Source organism: Fukomys damarensis, unplaced genomic scaffold (genome assembly GCF_012274545.1).
Source record: "Fukomys damarensis isolate Sample0158 unplaced genomic scaffold, DMR_v1.0_HiC HiC_scaffold_27, whole genome shotgun sequence".
Classification (NCBI taxonomy): domain Eukaryota; kingdom Metazoa; phylum Chordata; class Mammalia; order Rodentia; family Bathyergidae; genus Fukomys; species Fukomys damarensis.
Genome location: NW_022900939.1, coordinates 48,207,804 through 48,216,815, shown reverse-complemented (window position 1 = coordinate 48,216,815; position 9,012 = coordinate 48,207,804).

Below are 9,012 nucleotides of genomic sequence, written 5' to 3'. Positions count from 1 at the left end.
CTTATGTACTATTATAGTTTATTCACACCAGAGAAACTGTTCAGTATTTAACAAACTTCTTTACAGCTCTGCTTAGAGCAATTCTGTAAGGATTAAGAGTATTAGTTTAGGTCTGCTGTCTCATTCATTCAAAAAATTTGATTGTCAGCCAGGCATGGTGGCACATGCCTGTAATCCCAGCACTTGGGATGCTGAGGCAGGAGGATCGCCATGAGTTTGAGACCAGCCTGGGCTACACAGTGAGTTCCAGGTCAGTCTCAACTACATAGTGAGACCCTGCCTCAAAAAAAAAAATATTGTCTAGTGTGTACCAGGCACTTCTCTAAACTCTGAGAAGGCAGTGGGGAGAAAAAGAGACAGATAAAATTCCAATCCTTAAGGAGCTTACCTCACAAACACAACAAAGTTGTATGACATATTTCCATTTTCCTATGGATCAGTTGTTACTAAACTAAGCTTAGCTTTTCTGTGCTGCATTAAATATAGATGAGAGTTTAAATAGATATTTAAAGGAGCAAGACCCTAAAACGTATAAATTGAGAAAAGTTATTGTTTCACAATATGGGAAAATTTTGTTAATTCATGATTGAACAAACAAATGGCCCATACTCCTAGAAAGCATTTCTCAAGGTAATTTTCCATACACCCTAAATAAATCCAGAGAACAGTGAGCATCACAGCAGTTCTTAAACCCATTTATAACATTGATTCATTATATGCAGAGAATATTACATTTGCTTTCACTTGAATGCTCATATCAACTAGTCGGTAAATTATCCAGTTTTCCACGTTAAAATACACACACACACACACACACACACACACACACACACACACACACACCAGAAATATGTGACATAATGAGTCCTGAGTCTTACTTTTTGGTTTCTATGGCTCCAGATAGATTTTTTTCCACTGTACCTTGGTATTTCTGACAGCCATGACTCACATGAATTTAAACTTCCCAATTTAGTATATGTGCTGCCAAGGCAAGCACTAAACCTCACAATTTAAAAAAATAGCCAGAAGAACAATGTTTTTCCAGTGAACTTCTAAAACATGTTTCTTTGGTGTACCTCTTGTGACATTTAGCACCCCAACTTTACATTAAGTTTACTGGCATTCTTCTCTCCTACCTTCCTCTGGACTGGAACAACTCAACCTGGACTTTTCACTAAGCCCTAGATAAGCCTAACACTGTACAATCATCTAGGCTGATTTGTTAAATGAATATGACTGTGTTAGCTTGTTTGTCTATTAAATAGAAGAGTGGATTCTACCATATATCTCTTCCCATCAAAGAGAAACTGAAATTAACCAAATAGCATATGATATAAGAGTAAAACCTTTGGTGGTCAGATTTTACAGAAAAACAAATCAATAAGATTATTATTGAGCACTGTGTGTCCAGTTCAGTTGTAGTCATATTATGTGTATTGAGATAGAAGGTCAATGTGGAGGTTTGGTGTGTGCAGTGAGCAAACAAATGAATTCTGAACGAGACTACACTTGTCTGAGTATCAGCTCTGCCACCTGCTAGCTGAGTGACCTTGGTCAGGAATTTAATCATTCTGAGCCTGGGTTACTTTATTTCCTATGTTTATTGTGAGTTTTCTGTAAGTTAATAGATGTGGCATGCTCAAAACAGTGTTCGGCAAGCATTCAATAGATATTATGTATTATTATTGCTCACCTAATTTAAAAATGAGGAAACAGAGGATCGAGACATCACTTGCCTGTGATTTCACATCGGATAAACACCTTTCCTGGAGAGAGATTGAAGTGGAACCCAAGCCTGATCTCCCTCCACCACAGGCTCAACATGTCCAATCTCTCTTGCACACCATGAAACTAGGCAGCTCTGCCTGAATACCATCTTCATTCTATGTTGAAACATGCTAACTTGAGCAACAACAATGCAATAGGTGGCCAGTCACCTACCACTTATAACTCATCTACTTGCTACTGTGGGTATGTGAAAACACAGAATACTCCCATTACGGATGGAAAGATGAGGCTGTGGTAACAGAATGTCAGGATGGGACCCCGACAGCCAAGACAGGCACAGGGCACCAGGGTTGGAAAACACCAAAGGTAAATGTGCCGTTCATCATCTGTCTAGGATCTTTACTCTTCCTTATTTTACTAGACAGTCTTCCTGAGTGAAGAGACAAGGATGGTGACAGGGCAAACCTCAGAACTACATGCTTCCAGATGGTTCTGTCCCTTCTGTGTCCAGAGTTCACTGAACTTTTACACAGAAGGATGTGTGGTAATAGGGAACAACTGGAGCCGGGAGGAAAAGAAAGAGAAATATGAGGCCCCTCTTGGGGAGAAAAACTTCTTTGTATCTAGGTAAATTTAAATTAGTAACCAAAAAAAAAAATCTAATTTAGCACTCTTTTGCATCTCATATCCCCCACACAAGGCAAAATTTTTGTCAAAATCATTCTATGGCTTCCATCTTCCTAGGTTTGTTTTAATTACTAAAACATTTATTGGTCTCATAGAATGCTGGTTAGTTAGCATTAAGGTCTTTACTTTTTCAGACTCATCCTGCTAGATACGTATGAGGAAGCTTTTGATGGTTACACTTAAGAGCCATCGCTTTGATGTTCAGTGAAGAGGTTTTCATGGGATGCTTCAAGAGTGCAGCATGCTCACATTTGCAGAAACACTCTGTACAATGCCTTGCTTACTGGCTGCTTCTTAGGAGAATGAATTTCCTTGTGTGTAGCTGGCTGTGGTGTAGCTGAGCAGTGCCCTGCTGTCTCTGAGGGGCTGTCAGAATCCCCTGATATTGGGGTGACCATTAGAGTTGTCGTTTAGCCTACCAGTGAAAGTTATGCCTTTATCTATGGTCTGGCCATCATAGTTTTGCACATCTGGCTTCATCTTCACAGTGAGATGCCAGAGTGGTCCTCTGCAGAGCACTCTGCATGCTTTATCCTACTTCTTGGCCTGTGGGTGTTTGTCCATTTTCCCCTGAAAACTGGAATGCTAGATAAGTTCTGGCTTTTGTTATAAAACCCATGAGGTCCTAGAAAGACAAGTGTGTATGCCAGAGAGCTCTGGCCTGTAGTATCTATCAAGAACCTGATCAAAATTACAACTCTTACAGTTTTAGAAAGGAATTCTGCTAGGTTGCCAACGAAAATCATCTGGTGCAACATGGGATCCATTTATCGGTACAAAAGACTCAGGATAAGTGAAGAATTGTGAAACAATATTAGCCATTATTGAAAAGATGCCAGAGTATCTAGTATCCTTCAAATGATAAAAGCATATAAAAAAGTTTAAGACTGATGTCTTCTGTCTGTAAGTTCAGCCCACTGTCAGCCCAGGGAGGCCTTTGAACTCTTGAGAGGACTGGGTTTGGCTAACAATCCTTTGGGGATATGGAGTGATAGATGTGCTGAAACCTTCTCAAGAGCCATTTCTGCCACAGCCATGAGTAAGGGAATAGCAGAGCTGTGTGATGCAGCCTTAGCACAGGCAGGAAAGTCATTGTATGCCAAGTTCAAGAAGAGGTCAAGAGCTCTGCGGCAAATACCACCCCGTAATCTATTTGTGGAAAACATAGTGAATATTTTTGTTAAAGGACAACCATAGTACAAGGAGAATTAGTCTAGCAATCTGATGTCTATAGATGCATATAATAGAAAAGTAAGTATAAGAGGAAATTTTTACCCTGCAAAAAGTGGACTCAAAAGGATGATGTGCTGAGATGACAGACAAAAAACAACTACATATAGCATTGGGTAAAAGGACCTCAGGTGACAGAGAAGTCACACAGCTTTCCTAAATGTGCCATCCAAGAGAAAGAACCCTGTCCAAGTGTTTCACTTATTATCCAGCCAAGTATAAATTTACCCGGTAAGGTATGAAATTGTGTCTGGAGGCAAATCATAGCCAACCTCATGAAGAAAATTCATCACTTTCTGGAATGGCTGTAAAAAAATAAAGATAGGAAAGAGACTCCATGAAAAACTAAATACTAGTTATGTCATCAGATAGTCTAATTGGATTAAGAAAACAGCACTGCTTAATTTTCTATTTACACAGTAAGGGTCAAAATGAGAATTATTTTAAGGACTTCCAGAAATAAATTAGGAGAATCTCTTCCCTGATGTTTTCAGATTCTTGCATAGTGCACCAATATCTAAAGCATTGAGATGTTATGTTTCTATGCTTTCTAGAGAAAAAATACTGAAATGTCCAATAATAAAATTACCTCTGCCTTTGGACAGTATCTGTATCAGAACAAAACCCTGCCTCCTTGAAGTCTCACCAGAATCAGCTACCACAAGACAAACTCCTGCAATGTCTTTATTTATTATTTATTTCTCCTTAATTAGATACTGCACAATGCCTATGGAAAATTGATGTAGCCAAACTTTCTTCCACTCACAGGTATACTCCTGGTGGTCTTTGACCAAAGAGCAGTGACCATATAATAATAACCAAAAGTACTAGTGCAATCTTAGAGTTCCAATCCAGACAACTCTCTTTGGCAGAGTACACACATGGCGACAAAAAAGCTAGCTGGTAGGGAAATTTAGACAAACTCTTCAAAGATCCATTCTTAACTATACTGTATAAATCACTGATCATATGCTCTTTCCTTGTCTCTATATCTAAAGAAAATTCTGATCTTTCTCTCCCTCCCCTACATTTCCAAGTGGGAAAGACGCTGACAAGATTAGTCAGCTACTGGCCATTGACTGTACAAAATCTGGAGAATTGAAGAATCAATAACAATTGTGAAATCCATGAGGGATAAATTCAGCCTACATATCAATGAGTTGAGCTCAGGTAGACAAAGAGAGAAAAGGGAGAATCTGCAGGAGTTAGGTTTACAGGGGACAATTTGGAAGATGGATTTGTAGTCAGAGGTGAGAGAGCTTGAAGCAGTAGCTATGGCAGACACATTAGGTGTGAAAAGATGAGGAAGAGGAACTCTATAGAAGTCTTTCTGTGCTTGATGAAAGCACTAGGTGCTCCTCTAACCCTCTCTCTCCTGTGCATCACCTTTTTAAACAAAAACAAAACATGGTATTTTAGGTATTTTCCCTAGTGACAGTGTCATATGACAGTTGAGCCTTATCCAAGTTATATCCAAAAGATGGCTCAAGAGTGTCTAGCTTTTGTCCATGTTCTAGACTCTCCCCTCACTTCACTCCTGCCTTCTTATATTTATAATCACTATGACATTTACAGGGGAAGAGAGATGAGTAGAATGACCTTGACCATCAGACTGCTGTCATTTATTTTTTATTAATTTTGTTGTTACATTTAATGTATATAATATAATGACATTCATTGTTGGAAATTTGTACCTTTACATAATCAATCTTGGTTCTTATTTTTTTCCTATTCCCCTGTCCTCCCTTCAACTCCTCCCTCCTTCCCTAGCTACATAACCTTTGTTTCCATTGTTTTCATTTTCTCATATTAATTCCATTCCCTTCTTTCCTTTCCCCTACCCCTCCTATTTTCCCTTCCCCTTCATCTCCTTTTTACCTATTTCACATTATCTATTATACCTTTTAGTCCTTATTTACATTTTCAGTTTCTCACACTAGAGAAATCATTCAGTATTTACACTATTTATTTCATTTAAGAGTATCACCTCGCTGGGCGTGGTGGTGCACTCCTGTAATCCCAGCACTTGGGAGGCTGAGGCAGGAGGATTGCTGTGAGTTCGAGACCAGCCTGGGCTACACAGTGAGTTCCAGATCAGTCTCAACTACATATTGAGACCCTGTCTCAAAAAACCCCCCCCAAAAAAAAAGAGTATCACCTCAATGTGCATCCATTTAGCTATAAATGCCTCTAATTTCTCATTTTTTATAACTCAGTAGTATTCCATTTTATTTTTTAAAAAACACACATTTTCTCCAGTCTCTCATTGATGGGCAGTGGGGCTGCTTCCAAGTTTTAGCTATTACAAATTGTGCTGCTACAAACATGAGTACACATATATCACTGCGGTATGATTCTTTTAATTCTTTAGGGAAGATACCCAGCAGGGGAATAGCTGGGTCAAATGGGACTTTCAATCCTAGTTCTTTGAGGTATCTCCATACTGATTTCCACAGTGGTTGCATCAGTCTGCACTCCACCAGCAGTGGAGCAGGGTTCCTCTTTTTCTATCAACATTTTTTATTGGTTAATCTTGTGATAGCACCCCTTGTTTCTGGGGTGAGGTGGAATCTGTGTTGTTTTCATTTGCGTCTGTTGAATGACCAGTGATGTTGAACATTTTTTCATATGTTTATTTGCTATTTCTACTTCTATTTGCTATTTCTTTGTCTGAGAAAAGTCTGTTCATTTCAGATGCCCATTTTTGGATTGGGTCTTTAAATTTGGAAGGTCTGTTGTTGTTGTTTTTTAAGTTCTTTATATATTCTAGAAAGTGACCTTTATCTGTGGAGCAGCTGGTAAAAATTTTTTCCCACAGTGTGGGTTGTATTTTCACACTGTTGGTGGTTTCTCTTGCTGTGCAGAAGCTTTTAATAAGAAGACATCCCACTTGTTGATTATTTGTGCTAGAACACAGGCAACTGAGGTTTTGTTCATGTAATCTTTTCCTACACAAATGTCTTCAAGAATTCTACCTAACCTCTCTTCCAGCTGGTTTAGTGTTTCTATGTTTATATTTAGGGTTTTAATCAATTTTGATTTCAGTTTACTTCATGGTGAGATATATATAGTTCTAGTTTTAATCTTTGGCAAGTTGAAAGCCAGTTTTTCCAGCACCATTTAATAAAGAGGCTCTCTTTCCTCCAGGGAGGATGGTTATCTCCTTTGTCAAAGATGAGATAGCTGAGTATGTCTGATGTAATCTATTCTATTGATCCTCAGGTCTGTTTCTTTGCCAGTACCATGCTGTTTTTATCACAGTGGCTCTATAGTATAGTTTCAAGTTGGGAATTGTGATACTCCTGCCATGTCTCTGGTGCCTAGAATTGATTTTACTATTCTAGGTCTCTTCTGGTTCCACATGAATTTTTGAATTGTTTTCTCAAGGTCTGTGAAGTATGCTGCTGGGATTTCAATTGGGATTGCATTGAATCTGTATAGCAGTTTGGGAAGTATGGCCATTTTCACTATGTTGATTCTTCATACCAAGCAGCAAGGGATGTCTTTCTATTTTCTTATATCCTCTTCAATCTCTCTTTTTGGAGTGCTGTAGTTTTCAGACTAGAGGTCTGATTTCTTTTGTTAGGTTGATTCCTACATATTTCAGTTGTTTAGATGCTATTGTGAAAGGAATTGATTGCCAAATTTCTTTCTCAGTGAGTCTATATTTTGTGTACAGAAAAGCTATTGATTTTTGTGTAACCTTGTATCCAGCTACTTTAGTGAATTTGGTTATTAAGTCTAGATTTGGTGGAGGTCTTGGGGTCTTCTCTATAGAGTATCATGTCATCTGCAAATAATAACAATCTGACTTCTTCATTTTCTATCTTTATTCCTTTTATTTCTTTCTCTTGTCTAATTTCTGTGGCCAATGTTTCCAAACTTATATTGAACAGGAGTGGTGACAGTGGACATCCTTGTCTTATTCCTGATTTTAGTGTGAAGAATATCAGGGTGTTTTTTTTGTTTTGTTTTGTTTTATTTCTTGTTTTTGTTTTTTTATTGTTGTTGTTTGTACTGGAGATTGAACTCTGGCCCTTGCACTTGTGAGGCAGGTGGCAGAATCAATAAGCCAAATCCCTGGCCCACAAATCTGTTTTTCTCCATTTAGTATGATATTTGCTCTTGGTTTTTCACAGATGGCTTTTATTGGATTGAGGTAGAGACCATCTATTCCAATTTTCTGTAGGGGTTTTATCATGAATGAATGTTGGATTTTGTCGAATGCTTTTTCTGCATCTATTGAGATGACCATATGGGTTTTATCCTTGGCTCTATTAAAAAGTGCATTACATTTATTGATTTGTATATACTAAACCATCCCTGCATCCCTGGGATTATTCCCACTTGGTCAGGGTGTATGATCTTCTTGATGATCTTCTGCATTCTACTTGCCAATATCTCATTAAGGATTTTTGCATTTATGTTCATTAGTGGGATTGGCCTATATTTCTCTTTTTTGGTTAGGACTTTCTGTGCTTTGGGAATCAAAGTGATCCTTGTTTACAGGAATGAATTTGGGAGTAATGCTTCCCTTTCAATTTCATTGAAGAGTTTAAACAATAGCAGCAGAAGTTCCTCTCTAATGTCTTGTAGAATTTAGCAGTGAAGCCACCAGGGCCTGGCCTTTATTAGTTGGTAAGTTTTTTATTACATTTTCAATTTCATTGATTGATATTGGGTCATTTAGACTTTTTATATCTTCTTTGTTCAACTTTGGTAATTCATACAAATCTAGGAATCTGTCCATTTGTTCTGTATTTTCCATCTTATTGACATTAAGGTTCTCAAAGTGGGTATTAATGATCCTCTGGATTTCTGCTGGGTCTGTTGCAATTTCACCCTTTTCATTCCTAACTGCATGGATTTTGACCTTTTTTTTTTCCTTCTTTTGATAAGGTTGGTTAAGGGTTTTTCAATTTTGTTTATTCTTTTGAAGCACCCAGTCTTGGCTTTATTAATTTTGTATCATTCTTTTAGTCTCCATTGCATTGATTTCTGCTCTGATCCTTATAAGTTCCTCTCTTGTATGAGCTTTGGATTTGTCTTGCTCTTCTTTTTCTAGAAGCTGGAAGTTTAGTATCAAGTTGTTGAATTGCACTCACTCTGTTTTCCTAATATGCCTATTCAGTGCTATTAATTTCCATCATAAGACTGCTTTCATTGTGTCCTGTAGATTCTGATATGTTGCATTATCATTGTCATTTAATTGCAGGAACTGTCTGATTTTTTCTTTAATATCCTCTCTGACCCATTGGTTGTTCAGAAGTGTGTTCAGTTTCCATGTGTTTGTGAAATTGTGGTTTCTTTTGCTGCTGATTTTCTATTTCATCACACTATGGTCTGATAATATAAAGGGGATCACTT